Here is a 17,067-nt window from a genome sequence, read left to right as displayed (position 1 = left end):
GTCATCCATATCACCCCTGAACCTCTTAGTTCTCCTTCTACCCTTGGTCTCCACTTTCAGAAGAGGGTCTGGCCTAATATGAGGGCCATGGTACTCAGGCCACTGTGATTGGTCCAAGAAAGGGTGAAATCTTGGCACCCATGTCAACCTAGTAGCTTCCACATGGAACTCTTGCATCCGCACGGTTTTTCCATCACAAATAGGTATGTTTCTCGCCTTCGCCGCCGTTATCAAATGCGAGCATGGCCAATGATACTTACTAGGCCTCTCGCACTGGCACCATCGAGTCTTCAGACGCACCTCAAATGCAGCACCACCATATTGAAAACCGTCTCGTGTTGTGCCACCTGGCTCATCAATTTGATAGATCATTTCAATTCTGTCGAATATGATAACTTGTTGGCGTGAAGACTTGCTTGCTTGTAACTGCAACCATTCATCCACCTTCTCCGGATAATCCTTTTTTTGACCTATCCATTTTGTAGTCTCTTCAGAATGCCTCTGAAAGTACTCATTAAGCTTGAAGAAAGTGTACTCCACTATTGCAGTCATCGGCAATGCACGAGCACCCTTCAGCACATTGTTGAAACATTCTACCAGATTGCTCGTCATGTCGGCATATCGCCAACCACCATCGTCATGAGCGCGTGCCCACTTGTGCTTCTCACTTAAATTCCTAGTTAAGAAGTCTTTTCCCCCTTTGTTCACCGCTGCAAAGAGTTTGTTGTACCGAGCATCGAAACCTTGGGTCGTGAAGGCCACACATACATGGGTAAGGTCTTTGCTGAGCTCCTTGCTCTTACATGCCCGGTAAAAGTTGGCCACAAAATGCCTCATGCACCATCTGTGGTGAAGCTTTGGAAATCCTGGAATAACAATGTCCATTGCCTTGAGTATGCCATGGTGCCGGTCCGATATGATGCACACCTCCCTAGCCCCAATCACGCTATGCCTAACATGACCCATGAACCACTCCCAGTTGTCTTGGTGCTCGGAAGGTACCAAAGCAAATGCACACGGCAACACGTTGTCGTTTGATGAGTGAGCCATTGCTACCATTAGTGTGCCATTGTATCTACCGGTCAAGAACGTGCCATCTATGGACAAGACCGAACGACAATGCTGGAACGCCTCCACACATTGTCCATAACTCCAGAAGGCACGGTGGAACACTCCCTCGTGATCCTCGACCACATGAAACATGCCCGGGTTCTTATATGCAATTGCGGCCAACAACCTTGGGAGCTGGTTGTATGCTTCTTCATAACCACCATACAACATCCTAATAGCATTTGCCTTTGCCTTCCATGCCTTCCCATACTTGACTTCATAACCAAATTGTTTTTTCACCATCCGCATGAGAAACCTCACTTTCACAGTGGGATCAAAGCCTATGTCTTTCATCCATTTGTATCCGAGATACTCAGATGTGAGTTGACGATGTGTCTTTCGAAGTCGTTTAGATGGCGGTTTGCACCTATGAGTGGCAACACAACTTCTTAACACCCATTCTTCGGTGTCTTTAAGCTTTCTTGCATGAACCTTCCATGGGCATCCTTCTTGCTCACACTTCACGGTGTAACGCAACTTCATGTCGGAGTGCTCAACATAAAATGGTCTATGGTTCCGAATGGCATAGTCAGACAACCAAAACTTCAGCATAGGCAAGCTCAAAAACTTCACTCCTTTCTTCAAATAAGCATTCTCGTCCTCCTTCTCCTCCCTTGGTTCTCCTGGATCCGGGCATGGTGTTGGCTCAATCGCCGTCATTCTCATTCCACCATCAACAACAGCTTTATGGGCAAGGCTAAGATCTTTAAACAAGTGAGTTCTTTTTTCTAAGCCCGTCAACTCAAAGTGGATTTGGTTTTCCTCCTTTGTGAATCCATCCTCGTCCAACTGTTCAACTGGACCCTCGTCATCCGAGTCATATGCATATTGACGCCTAAAAGGCAACTCATGATCCATGTCCTTTTGCGCTATGTACACATCCAAGTCACCAACATCATTACCATGAAACCCTTCCTCTTGCTCTTCGTCGTCATCATAAGCATCTTCATCATTTTGAATTACTTCGTCACTAGCAATCACCTCAACTTCATTTGCTTGGCTAGTTGGTGGTTGGCTAGAAGCATTGGGGGCATACAACTCAATCTCATTTGGTTCAATAGATGGTACACGGGTACGTGGTTGGCGATAAGCATTGGGGGCATCAACCACAACCCTATGCTCAACAAGTGGCACCATTGTCATCTCGCTCATGTCATCCATTGGGGAAGAGACATGCCGGTTCAAATCAAGTGTAAACCGAGGAGATTCAACCTTGGTGGCAAACAATTCAAGTGACTTGTCTTCCGATTGGGAAACTTTTTCCTTGTATACATCCCAATGCAAATCCGAGGTGATAGGCATACTTTTCAAGCGAGATTTGGCTCCAACTCCAACATCATACCTTCCTATTAACTTAACATCAACATTGTTGTCCATCCACTTTAAGGCTAGTCTCACTTTTCCAACAACATCCTCATAGCTAGGGCTTGTATCAAAAACCAATGGTTCCTCACCCGTGTCGGCATTGTTACTCAAGAATGCCTCCTTGTCCATGTAATGAACATTAACAAGTCTCTCCATCTAAAAATAACATGAATGCATTTAAGAATTCAATGAGAATTAGTGTTTATCCAAATCATATCAACACTAAATTATTGGTGATGTCCACAAAAGTATCACTAATTTACACACACTAAGCAAAGTTAACCCTAATCACTAACTAACCATAACCCCCAATATTTCTACTCAACAAGCATATATTCCTACTACACACCATGCATATCACTATATTATCAAAGTTAACCAAGCCATTCACACTAACATAAGGGAGAAAACATGAACTAGGGTTCCACCAACATGTATAAATGCAACCAAAATAACAAGATTGAACAAAAAATAATTGGATGATTTGGGAGAGATTACCAAGAGCAACAAAGTGATGGAAAGATCCACCTAAGGGATGCATCTTTTGGAGAGGATTTGAGGGGGAGCTTGAGGGGTGGGAGAGAGTATGAGAGCTCCAAGTCTTCTTCAAGCTCGGGTTGTGGATTGGGGAAAGTGTGTGGGGTGGGTCCCACACACTCTCCCGTGGGGTTATCCAGTTACCGGGGCCAGACGCCAGGGTCCTTGGCGTCTGGCCCCTTTGCCACGTCAGCAGGTCAACGGGCAGGCGGGCAGTGCGGGCCAGGGGCCAGACGCCAGGATCCGTGGCGTCTGCTTCGCAACCCAGACGCCAGGGATGTTGGCGTCTCCTAAAAAGGTCAAAAATGATTTTTTTTTTGTAAACGAGGTCAAATCGGAATTTTGTTAGCCAGAGAGATCATAACAGTAATTTTGTCCGGGGTAGGAGGAGTACGTGTGGATTGATACTCATTGGGCGACACCGACACATACACGCACGGACGGCGTACGAAAGCTGGATACATGCATTCGTGCTTGATTCGTCGCGTACATCATGCATTTATCGTATGTGGTGGTGTGCTGACAAAGCAACCCACTCTTTTTTTTTAGGAAAACCAAGCAGCCAACAGCCGGCAAAAGTGAGAGAAAACAAACAAACTGAAAAGGCCGGGATGCAGATGCGTGCTAATCATCGCTTCGAGAGCAAGCAAGCAAGCAATCATCTGTACTATGTACCATCGTCTAGTTTAGTTTAAGAACAAGAATAATACTCATTTGCCCCATCGACCGAGGATTAGTTAGCGCTAATCGTACGCATTCGAGTCTTGATCGATTCGCTCATCAGATCATTCAGTTCTGAGTGACCATCGTCTCCCATTGTTCGGAACACAACGAGAGTACGAGACGCTGTGCGAAATTTCCATGGTGCGACTTTGATTGAAGAAGAAGAGAAGATAGGACCATACTAGGAGCTAGGACTGGGGCATGCAGAAAGGTGAACCGGAAAGGAAGGAAGGATGAGTTTTTTTTTTGAAAGGTTATCCTTTTTTTGAGTTGGAACAAGTTGGAATGGGAATGGATAAGACCGGTCGTACCGTGTGTATGGGCGGCTAGTCCACGGGACGAGACAACGGCGCACGCGCTGCCGGCAGTGAGAGGCGCATCCGTACTTGGTGGCGGCCCACCATGGACGCATAGAATCAACACCATTACCCGACATGAGCTGACCAGACCCGGCGCCTCCCTGGTTTATCGGCTTTCTCTGCGGAAAGAACCGCCGCAAAAGCTGAGATGCCCTCCCGTACCACGTTATATTTTAAAGGATGAGTATAAGTGCTTGTTTCTTTTAGTTAGAAGAAGACCTGCTAAAAATCCCAATTGCAGAAAGAAGCGATGTCTTCGCTTTATTCGAGGGAAACTGGGCGAAAACATGTACTTCCTCCGTTCCAAGTAATTCCGAACGGAGGGAGTACAAAGGGCACACCGACCACCACACCTAACTAAACAAGATCTAAAGTATCATAAGGCCTTATACAATGGGTGATGCTTAGGAGATGTGCTTACAGAAATAAACCAGGCTTTCCTTAAGCACCGGTGCCTATTTGTACAGGGTAGACGCTTAACTAAGCATCCCTCCTGTAGAAATAGGCACCGGTGCTTCAGAAAAACTCGGTTTATTTTTTCTAAGCACCTCTCTAAGCACATCCCATTGTACAAGGCCTAAGACATACAAAAGCGCCAAAAGGCCGAGCAAACACAACACAAACAGAAAGGCATGTCGCCGAGGAGGTTAGCATCATCTACGCTCACGGCCCGACGTCTTCAACTCATCACAACTTCACTCAAGAGCAACATTCTGTCCTGCTGTATCTAGAGAGTATTTTCATCTGGGGTGCCTCGGACGTACCGTACTGCGTCTCAGATCATCCGAGCAGCTCACTATCCACTACGAAAGGTTTTAACCATAGCCAGATCATCTCGGTCGTCCGGGCCATTCTGGACGCCTTGACCGGATGATCACACAAAGAACCATTTCTTTCGACTACAATGCCTCCTGCCTCATAGTGGTTGACTAGGCCGGATCTTGCGAGTACCCTCGGACATCCAGGTTTCACCTGAATCATCCGGATTGCTACCTGGATGTTTGGGCACCTACAACAAATGGCTCAAACGTCTCCTTTTCTTGTGAGATATATATACCCCTCTACCACTTCGGTAGAGAGCCAACCACTTCATTCAAAACACCTCCAAGAACCGCCCAACACCAATCTAATCCTAGCGACTTTGTGTGGAGGCGGCTGGGCTGGTAGTCCCTGGTGGTGGGTGGCGCAGCTCGGAGTCCTACCAGGTGAGACGACCATGGGGGACAGGAAGGTCCCAGCTTTGGAGGGAGTGGAATGTAAGCTAGAAAAGTTGAAGCTCTCGGATGCTGAGAAGAAAGGCATTAAGATTGGAAAGAAGCAGGCTTGTTCTCCTACCATGGGCAAGCTACAAGCAGTGGGTAAGCTCTTCTCAGAAAGACCGACAAAATCTGAATATTTGGGGAGAACTTTAGCAGGGGTTTGGTGTCCTTTCTCAAGGGTAGAATGCAAGGATATGGGAAGGAATCGGTTTCTTTTCACATTCCATGAAGAAGCAAGCAAGAAGAAGGCACTAGAAAATGGCCCATGGATGTTCAACAAAAACTTGCTAGTGATGGAAGATTTTGTACCCAGTAATACTACTGATGAGTATGATTTTAAGATGATCCCCATCTAGGCCAGAGCTTATGGTATCCCTATGGGAATGATGAGCATGGAAACAGGAGATCTGCTCAGACAACAAATAGGAGAAGTGTTGGATGTTGATCTAGATGATGACGGAAACGCAATGGGGGAATTCATGCGAATTAAAGTTAGAATGGATATAACAAGTCCAATAATGAGGTTCGTCACACTGGAACTGGAAGAGGATGAAGAGGATCAGAGGCATGTTCATGAAGAGAAGATGGGAGATGATGAAGAGGATAAGGAGGGAAAGAAAAGGAAAAAAGAGAAAATTGTCTCCTTTAAATATGAACACCTACCAGATTTCTGCTACAGTTGTGGCATAATTGGCCACATTGAGAAGGCATGTCCAACTAAAACCAGAAGAGAGGGTGCTAGGCAATTTGGACCCTGGTTACATGCAACAATTTTAAGAGGAAGCTCAAGCGAAAAGAGGAGCAGAAGCTCAAGTGACCGAGGTGAATTTTGGGTAACAAACAGCGCAGGCAGCAAAGGAAGTAAGCATGGGAGTGATGGTCCATCTTGGAGGAAAAATGAGTCGATAGGCAGGGATGGAGAGAGAATAACAAGAGGGGAGGAGAAAGAAGTTATGAGCCCACTGAAGGCAATCCAAAATGTTCAATCTAGGTCCCTTGAGGGCAAGAAACTGTTCTCTGGTGATAAAACACATTTTGTGGACGAATCAAATAAAGGCTTAGAAGATGGCTTGTGTACTAACAGCGCAAGTGGAGTGGTCTCCCAAAGGATGCAAAAGGAAATTATTGATATAGATTTTAATCTAGCACCAAAGGAGAATGCAGCGGTAGGAAAGAATAAGTCTCAGCCAAAGGAGGGTGTACAAAATAAGTACGAAAATAATGAGGTGAAAAGGGCAGTAAAGAGCACTTTCAAACGTATTGAAAGAGAAAAGAACAAGCAGCTGCAGAAGCAAGGGTTTGAGACCGAACCAAAGAAGAGAAATGCTGATCTGATGGACATAGACCTAGAAAGTAAGATGCTAAAGAAGATCAGAAGGGATCCTATTTGTGAAGCTGAGGGAGGGGAGAAGGAAGAAAATACAAACTCTGAATTTGTGAACGCTGGGCTGCAGGGACAGCCCGGCGAAGCAAAATGAGGATCACAGTTTGGAACTGCCGGGGTTTGGGGAATGGCCCGGCAGTTCGGGGGCTTCTGGACCTCCAGAAGCGGGTGGACCCCGATATTCTTTTCTTATCCGAGACAAAATTGGATGGGAGAAGGATGCAACGGATAAAATACCTGTTGGGAATGGGAAATATGGTGGTAAGGGATTGTGAAGGAAAGAGCGGTGGGCTTGCTTTAATGTGGAAGAGACATGTGAAAGTTGAATTGCACAATTACTCGAGATATCATATTGATGTGAAGATAGTGGAACAAGATGGTTTTAAATGGAGATTCACGGGCATATATGGTGAGCCTGCGATGGAAAAAAGGGATAAAACATGGAAGCTTTTGAGGACTCTAGACCAACAAATAAAACTTCCATGGCTTTGTGCCGGTGATTTCAATGAAGTCTTATATAGCCATGAAAAGAAAGGTGGCCCATCTCGGGCTACTAAACAAATGGAGCAGTTTAGGATGGCTTTGGTAGATTGTGGTCTGCGTGATCTGGGATACATGGGAGACAAGTACACTTGGAGAAATCATAGCCATGAAGCAAGTAAATACATAAAAGAGAGACTTGATAGAGCTGTGGGGTCTCAGAATTGGTGTACTAGATTTCCATCATACAAGGTAATAATAGGGGATCCGAGGCACTCAGACCACCGACCAGTGACTGTCTATGTACAAGGAACGGACAGAGCCATGCGACACCAAGGAAATAGTCAGTCTGGTTTCAGATTCGAGGCGAAGTGGCTACAGGAAGAAGGTTGCGAGGAGGTCATAAGCAATGCATGGTATACTGCAGACTTGAGGGGCGAAAATAGCCTATCACAAAAACTTAGAAGAGTGGCAGGAGACCTAAAGAGCTGGGATACTAACGTCCTAGGTGATTTGGAGAAGAGGATAAAGGCGATTAAAGTCGAGTTGGAGCAGACGAGAAGGGAACCAATAAACCAGGGCACAATAGACCGAGAACACTTTCTATGGGAAAAACTAGAGAGATTAGAACAGCAGCAAGACATGTTTTGGAGGCAGAGAACACATGTTAAATGACTCCAAGATGGTGACAAAAACACCACTTTTTTTCATGCTTGTGCCTCGGAGAGAAAAAAGAAAAATACAATCAGGAGGTTAAGGAGAGATGATGGAGTGTGGGTAGAGGGTGCAGAGCAGTTAAAAGAGCATGTTGCTAGCTATTTCTGTAACCTGTTCACCTCAGTGGCAGGACTAGACAACAATCAAATTCTGAGGACAGTTTCACCTAGGGTAAATGCACAAATGAACGAAAGGCTTACTGCTGTATACACGAAGGAAGAAGTTAAAGAGGCCTTGTTCAATATCGGAGATATCAAGGCACCCGGGCCTGATGGCATGTCTGCTGTTTTCTACAAAAGATTCTGGCACCTAGTCGGCGATAAAGTTACTGAAGAGGTTCTAAATGTCCTTGAAGGAGGCCAAATGCCTGAAGGATGGAATGACACCATGGTCGTGTTAATTCCGAAAAATGCAAATCCAGAAATCCTAAAGGATTTAAGACCCATCAGCCTCTGCAATGTCATCTACAAGGTGATCTCCAAAGTAATTGCTAATAGAATGAAATGTATTTTGCCTCATATCATTTCACCCAATCAAAGTGCATTTGTACCAGGTCGTATTATTTCAGATAATATTCTCCTGGCCTATGAACTAACACATTTTTTACAGAGGAAGAGAAGCGGCAGGAAGGGGTATGCAACAATAAAACTTGACATGAGTAAAGCATACGACCGGGTTGAATGGAATTTTCTAAAGGAAATGATGCTAAAGTTGGGATTTAAAGGAGAATGGGTCAACTTGGTGATGAAGTGCGTGACGACGGTTAAATATCAAGTGAAGGTAAACATAGATGCAACTGAGATAATCATTCCCCAACGAGGCCTACGCCAAGGCGACCCACTTTCACCGTATTTATTTCTACTATGTGCAGAGGGTTTCTCTGCCCTGTTATATGATGCTGAAAGAAAAGGGAATTTGAAAGGGATCAAACTATGTAGAGAAGCACCAAGTGTAAGTCACTTACTCTTTGCAGATGACTCACTATTGCTTCTAGAGGCAAATGAAGAAAATGCCCGGACTATTAATGATATTCTAGAGAAGTATGAGGTTTGCTCCGGACAAGTAATAAACAAGGACAAGTCAGCATCCTTTTCAGCAAGAACACTAAGCAAATGCACAAAAGAGAGATGATGGGGGCATTGGGCATTACAATAGAAGGCTTGAAAGGGAGATACCTTGGACTACCAACTTATATTGGGAAGGCGAAATCTAAAGCTTTCCAGTATATAAAGGAAAAAGTGTGGAATAAGATACAAGGCTGGAAGGAGAGGTTACTATCCAAAGCAGGAAAGGAAATTCTAATCAAGGCAGCAGCTCAAGCAATCCCAGTATACACTATGGCCTGCTTTGACCTAACAAAAAGTTTGTGTGATGAACTTAGTTCCATGATAAGTAAGTTCTGGTGGAGCCAGGTGGACAAAGTAAACAAAATCCACTGGACTAGCTGGGAGAAGCTCTCAAAACCAAAGAGAGTGGGTGGATTAGGATTCAGGGACCTCCATGCTTTCAATATGTCCATGCTTGATAAACAAGCATGGCGACTGCTTCAGAATCCGTCCTCACTATGCGCCAAAGTACTGCAGGCCAAATATCATCCAGGGAACAGCATAATCGAAGCGACTCCAAAAAAGAGAATTTCGTATTCATGGCGTAGTATTTTGAAAGGTGTGCAACTGCTGAAAAGAGGTGTAATTTGGAGAGTAGGAAATGGGCAAAACATAAAAATCTGGACGGATCCCTGGCTCCCAAGAGGAACTACAAGAAGGGTCACCTCATTTTGTGGGAGACAAGTGTTTTCAAAGGTTGCGGATCTTATAGACCCACAAATAAATAGTTGGGATGCTAACCTTGTGCACCAAACTTTCAATGTAGAGGATTCAAAGATAATCCTGCAGATCCCCATTCATGATCATTTTGATGACTCCATTGCATGGCACTTTGACAAGAAGGGGATCTTCTCGGTGAAATCAGCCTATAAGGTTGCAGTGGACAATGCAGAATGGGAATCAAGCCATGGGTAAACGTCAACTTCAAGAAGTAATGGAGAGGCGACTGATTTCGAATGGAAGAGAATATGGGCTTTACCTCTACCAAATAAGGTCCTCCACTTCATTTGGCGTATGGCAACATATAGTCTACCACTGCGAATGAAGTTGAAAAACAGGGGAATGGATATTGACACTAGGTGCCCAGTGTGCTTCAGATATGATGAGGATGGTTGTCATTGTTTCCTCAAATGCAAAAAGGTGAAACAATTGTGGCGCGCATTACAGATGGAAGATATTAGAAGCAAGTTAGTGCTATGCAATGATCCTCTCAGCTTGTTTGAGGAGGTATTTCATCTGTCAGAGGAAGAGAGCATAAAGGTGTGTGTCCTGTTCTGGCTATGGTGGCATGAAAGAAATAAAGCTAACGTGGGCGACACGATGAAAACCATTGATGAAATTGTTGCCTCTATTTACTATCATGTCAATATTTTTAGGAATCTCAAGATACGAAGGAGTGCCCAGAAACAGACCGCCACGCCAAAATGGTCTCCTCCGCCAAGTACATTCCTTAAAAAAAATTCTGATGGTGCGTTTCATGAAGCATCAAACTCTGGAGGTTGGGGTTGTACTCTGAGAAATGATGAAGGCACACTTTTGGCTGCAGGAGCAGGAAACCTGGAACTTGTATCCGGTCCACTCCATGCTGAAGCTTTAGCCATGCTATTTGCAATCCATGCCACGACAAGGATGGGAGGTAACCAAGTCATCTTTGAAACTGATTCCATGGTGCTGAAACAGGTGGCAACAAGCGAAGAGTATGATAAATCTACTTTAGGATCATTGTTCCAGGAGATAAAATTTCAGTTGAACGTTGCTTTTGATGTTGCTAAACTGAATGTATGTCCTAGAATCTGTAACAATGCAGCACACTCTTTAGCAACGTATGGTCATGGCCTAGGGAGTGGTAGATGTGAGACCTGGTTGGGCCACTTCCCTGAGTTTGTACAAAACTCTGTAACTGGCGACTTAGCTAGATTGTCTTTGTAATGGAAACAAGGGTGTTCCGTTTCAAAAAAAAACACCTCCAAGAACACAAATGCTCCATCTCACTCTTTTTTTGAACACGAACTCACAGTGGAAAAGGTCCCACTAAATTTATATTAACAACAAATAATCACAGGGATTTACACGTTTTTGGCCACTAGCCATAGCCCTTACAAGGAACCTAACCCCAATATGGGAATTAGTGCGCCAAGGAGCAATACAGAACAAGGGTAAGGAACAAAGTATAAGTTAGATCAAAGAACTAGAAAAGGATTCAACAGAAGGAACCAGAGAGGGTTTAACCCTATGAGCAAGAAGGGATATATATGTCCTCCCTGAACCTATTCTTTCCATGATCAAGTGATGGGGGGATTCTCTTGAAGTTCTTCCCGTTATGCTCTTTCCAAATACTCCATGCAGCTGTCAATAGCGTTTCCATAAACATTGGACGCATCCAGCCTCCCTGGGCATGTGAACTAGGCTGAGGCAATTGCTAGTCCCATAAAAATTCATACTTACTACACTCCAATAATATTTACTGAAGGGGCATGTGAAGAACAGATGTTCAACAGTTTCTTCAACAATTCAATTGCACAACACACAATTAGCATCGTCATCTACATGGTAGTGTCTCCTGCGTAGCATGTTCTTTGTGTCGGCGTTCTGGGAACCAGGGTACCCAGACTTGCCTGCCTGCGGCCCATGGCGTGGCTTCATCGATGGCCTGGTACCAGTGGCGTAGCCAGGAATTTAGCAAACCCCGGGCCCAAATTTTTTTTCTGACAACACGGAAATATTTTGGTAATTATAACTATCCAACATTACCTTATACCATTTCTAAAACATACTTCATGCGAAAACATACAAAGTAAAGTTCAATTGCTCAATAGATCTTGAATTTCAACTCAATGCTCAAAGCTCAAACAAAATAGATAGAAGATGACAAAATTATAAAACAATAATAGGGAAATACAAAAAAAATACCAAATCAATTGATTACTTCGTTGATGCCTCCCATAACTTGATCAACAGTAGAAGAACCAAAACCTTCAAGGCATTATAACAGAAATAATTTCATAAGAAAATGCATAAACATCAAGGGAAACAATTATCATTGATGCAAATCCAAAAACTTACCACATGGTCGAGGTAAAAGCCCTTCATCTTCTATTTCTACAACATGAAATGATTTGCAAATACATCAATTTAGTTCAACAATATCTGAACAAACCTTGCATATATATGACTAGGTAGAGAACACACAAATACACACCTTTTTTATCAATTAAATTTAGTTCAATGCAGCTCATACACAACGGTTAGTAGGTTAATAGTAGAACACGGTACATATGCAAACTGCAAAGAGTCAAAGAAAATAATCAAGGTTAGGCAGGGCAGGGGAAGAACGGGGGTGGCGTGCGGCGGCGAACAGCGCAGACAGCATTGGAGTTGGGCGCTGGGGCGGGATCAGGGGAGCAGGGGCCTACCTGGGTAAGTGGACGACAACGATCCGTGGACGGCGACGGCGCCACAACGGCCGTGCATGGAGGCGGCGACGCTAGCGCTGGAGACGAGTGTTTCCTGTGCGTATGAGTTAGGTCATGCGATCAGCGGTCGTGGGCTAGTATCTGTAGGGTCTGCCCGCGTGGATCGCTGCTTCCGTGTCTTGTGCGTTTGGATCGCTAGCTTTGGGCCTCCTTTCACTGGGTTAAACCCCGGGCCCAAGAAAAAATCTCTACAGATACTATCTGCGAAAAAATCCTATGCCACGGGCCTGGGCCCTGGGTGCCCAGGGCCCAACTCCACCCCTACCTGGTACGGCCCATCTATGGTGCCAACAAGCCAAGACCCTCGCGAGGCGGCCGACATCAAGACCTCCGGAGGGAGCGGCCTCTCTAGGCTGCCTCCTGAGGAGCGGAGATTTCTATGCGAGTGCCCAACCTCATGAGGTTGCGGTGACGCAAGTCATGACGACCAAGGCCAGGTGGCGCCAGTGGGCGCAGAGCGACATGTTTCCTCTTTGGTGCTAAGCAGGCAAGCGTAGGCGCGGGGTCCCAAGGAATCTCCCACACGTTTCCATTCCCGTGCTACAAGACCAAGACCACCAGGGAAGCAGGACGTATGTCATCACCGAGCCCACCATAGCGTCACGACCAAGAGCTTTGCAGGAGAAGACCACCTTTTGTAAGGATAAGATGTACTACTTGTCCCCGTTCGAATTGGCCACTGATCCCTTCCCGCCTACATTTTGAGGGAAGAGGACCGATGCCACTATAAATATAGGCTAGCCACCACCATAGCGGAGGAAGATAATCGAATCCCGTCAGCTCATATTCACACCAGAGAAAACCTCCTGAGGTTGTTCTTCCCTTGTACTAGTTCATCCCCAGCCCCTCGTGAGGCTAATCCACCTCAAGCAGGAGTAGGGTTTTACACCGCAAGGTGGCCCGAACCTGGGTAAACTGTCGTGTCCATCTTCCTGTTTGTTCGTCGAGCTAGGCCGCGGGGGTGACGAAGTGATTGGCTGGAGAGGTTGAGTTCTTCGCACACGCCCTAGAGTTCGAACATCTCTTGGGTTTGCGGAGCCCGGAATCTGACATTTGGCATGCTAGGTAGGGGCGTGTCGAAGCCTCTTCTCCATCATCCGCTCCACTACCGGTCTGTTGTTCCAATGGCCGATGCTCGCCGTGTTCGTGCCGTGCGCCGGGCATCTCTCGGTGCTCGTGTCGCTCGGACGGCGCCCGCGGGCAACGACGCCCCTCGCCGTTCCCCTTATCGCGCTGCCAACGTCACAACTGGTCCCGTGGCCCATGAGCAGCAGACTCATCGATTCCACCTTCTGTGCGGCGTGATGGTCGCACCGCAAGTTCGTCGCTTACCCTAGTCGTTGCATCGTCTTCTCATGCTCGTCGCGGGTCGGCGAACGCACAGGCTGCATTGCTCATGGCACGCGAGCTTCTGCGCTATCGCCCGACCACCGACCTCTACGAGGATTGGCACGACCGTATCGCCGGCCTTGTTAGCACCGCTGAAGAGGCCCCTGCGCCATCTCACTCGCTGCCTTACCCGTCCTAGGCGGGCGAGGTGGCCCATGGCGCGCCTCCTCCACCTCCTTGGACGAATCGTTCCCGAGCCCCAGCGTGAAGCGCCCCAGCGTGACCCACGTGTAGGGTGCCGGCGTGTGATGAAGCAAGCTGCCAGGTGGTTCAGCGACCCTAAGGAGAGGCGCATGCACTTCTAGCGCTGCTGCGTCAAGATCATGTGCTGCTGGAGGCGGCGGCGCACGCGTCAAGATCACGTGCCGCCAGAGGTGGCGGCGCGCGTACCTCAAGATCAGGCCCCCCTGCGGCTGGCTCCGGTGAGTGTGGCAGGTTGCCGTGCTTTCATCCCGGAGTTGCGCAGCATCGTCTGGCCCGACAAGTTCAAGTTGGATCTGCCTCCGCGCTACAATGGCACTCTAGACCCCGCCCAGTTCGTTAGCTCTACGAACTGAGTATCGAGGAGGCGAACGACAACGACATAGTCATGGCGAACTGGTTTCCCATGGCCTCAAGGAGGGCGCACATTCCTGGCTCCTGAACCTTCCGGTGGGGTCGATTTCCTCTTGGGACTAGCTCCGCAAGTGCTTCATCGCCAACTTCCAGGGCACTCACGACCGCGCTCCTAGGGCAAGCGACCTGCAGCGCATCAAGCAACAGCCAGGCGAAACCTTGCACAAGTACATACAATGCTTCACCAACATTCGCCTCAAGATCCCAAAGGTGTCGGACGAGGCCATCATTACGGTGTTCTCTGAGGACGTCAGGGATGTCAAGATGAAGGAAGAGCTCACGGTGCACGAGGACTTGTGCTTAGCTCTGGAGATGTTTAACATGGCCACCAGATGCATGAGGGTAGAGGAAGGTCACCTCTCCCTTCTGGAGCTTCCCAAGGTCGATCCTGAAGACAAGAATGCCAAAGCTAAGGACGTAAAGCGCAAGGGTCCAACTATGCTCGCGGATGAACCTGAGATGAAGCGCGACCGCGACCACCCAGAGTCCTCCAAGGGTAGTCGTCCGTTCTGCGTCTTCCACAACGTCCACAACCACAACACTAACGACTACCAAGAGCTCAGGGCGATCCATGATGGGCGCTTCGGTCACCGTACCGAGCGCAACGACCATGGCTACGACCGCGAAGGAGGCCGCGGTGGTGGTCGTTGGGACACCCGCGACCCTCACCAGGACTGGCGCAATCAGCCTCATGAAGACCGCTAGCAGGGCCCACCTCGTGATGGCCCCTGGAGAGTCCAGCCTCGTGAGGAACGCCCTTAGGGCAACGCCGACCTCCCTCCACTGCCGCCACCAAGGAGGAAAACAATGGGGCTGGGGGCTTCCAGGAGCCTCGCGCCATTGCCTGCATCCTGGGTGGCACTCAGGCTCCCGCCTCTCATCGCATCTTCAAGCAGTTCGCTTGGGAGGTGAACGTGGCCCTCCCCAAGCTAGAGGCATCGCAACCCCTCAGGTGGTCCAAGTACGCCATCATTTTCGACTCTACAGACCAGCTCAAGTGTTCAGCCACCGCTGGTGCACTCCCGATGCTCTGCTCCCCGACCGTCAGCAACGTCCTCATCACCAAGACTCTCATCAACGGTGCCGCGGGGCTCAACGTCCTCTCCGTCGAGATGTTTGACATGCTCCAAGTGCCATATGACCAGCTTCTGCCCACCAACCCTTTCTCAGGAGTGACCGACGGCTCCACTATCCCCATAGTACATATTCACCTTCCCGTCACCTTTCGCAAGCGCAACAACTACCACACTGACCTCATCAATTTCGACGTGGCCCACATTCGCCTCCTGTACAAGGCCATCACCGGGTATCCGGCCCTCGCCAAGTTCATGGCAGCGACTCACCATGGCTACAACATCCTCAAGATGCCGGGAAGCGGCGGCATCATCACTGCCGTGGTGTTAAATCACATAAAGGTGTGAACTATTGGTGTTAAATCACATGGCGATGTGAACTAGATTATTGACTCTAGTGAAAGTGGGAGACTGAAGGAAATATGCCCTAGAGGCAATAAGAAAGTTGTTATTTTATATTTCCTTATTTCATGATAAATGTTTATTATTCATGCTCGAATTGTATTAACCTGAAACTTGATACATGTGTGGATACATAGACAAAACACCGTGTCCCTAGTAAAGCCTCTACTAGACTAGCTCGTTAATCAAAGATGGTTAAGTTTCCTAACCATAGACATGTGTTGCCATTTGATGAATGGGATAACATAATTAGGAGAATGATGTGATGGAAAAGACCCGTTCGTTAGCTTAGCATAATGATCGTTCAGTTTTATTGCTATTGCTTTCTTCATGCAAATACATATTCCTTAGACTATGAGATTATGCAACTCCCGGATACCGGAGGAATGCTTTGTGTGCTATCAAACATCACAATGTAACTGAGTGATTATAAATATGCTCTACAGGTATCTCTGAAGGTGTTTGTTGGGTCGGCATAGATCGAGATTAGGATTTGTCACTCTGAGTATCGGAGAGGTATCTCTGGGCCCTCTCGGTAATACACATCATAAGAAGACTTGCAAGCAAAGTGACTAATGAGTTAGTTGTAGGATGATGTATTATGGAACAAGTAAAGAGACTTGCCGGTAACAAGATTAAACTAGGTATGAAGATAACGACGATCGAATCTCGGGCAAGTAACATACCGATGACAAAGGGAATAACGTATGTTGTCATAACGGTTCGACCGATAAAGATCTTTGTAGAATATGTGGGAGCCAATATGAACATCCAGGTTCCGCTACTGGTTATTGACCAGAGAGGTGTCTCGGTCATGTCTACATAGTTCTCGAACCCGTAGGGTCGCACGCTTAACATTCGATGACGAGAAAGTACTATATGAGTTATGTGATTTGGTGACTGAATGTTGCTCGGAGTCTCGGATGATATCACAGACATGACGAGGAGTCTTGAAATGGTCAAGAGGTAAATATTGATATATAGGACGATGGTATTCGGACACCGGAAGTGTTTCGGGAAGCACCGGGTACTTATCGGGTCACCGGAAGGGGTTCCGGGCACCCTCGGCAAAAGA

This window comes from Triticum dicoccoides, chromosome 4B (assembly GCF_002162155.2).
Source record: "Triticum dicoccoides isolate Atlit2015 ecotype Zavitan chromosome 4B, WEW_v2.0, whole genome shotgun sequence".
Classification (NCBI taxonomy): Eukaryota; Viridiplantae; Streptophyta; class Magnoliopsida; order Poales; family Poaceae; genus Triticum; species Triticum dicoccoides.
This window is presented reverse-complemented; position numbering follows the sequence as displayed.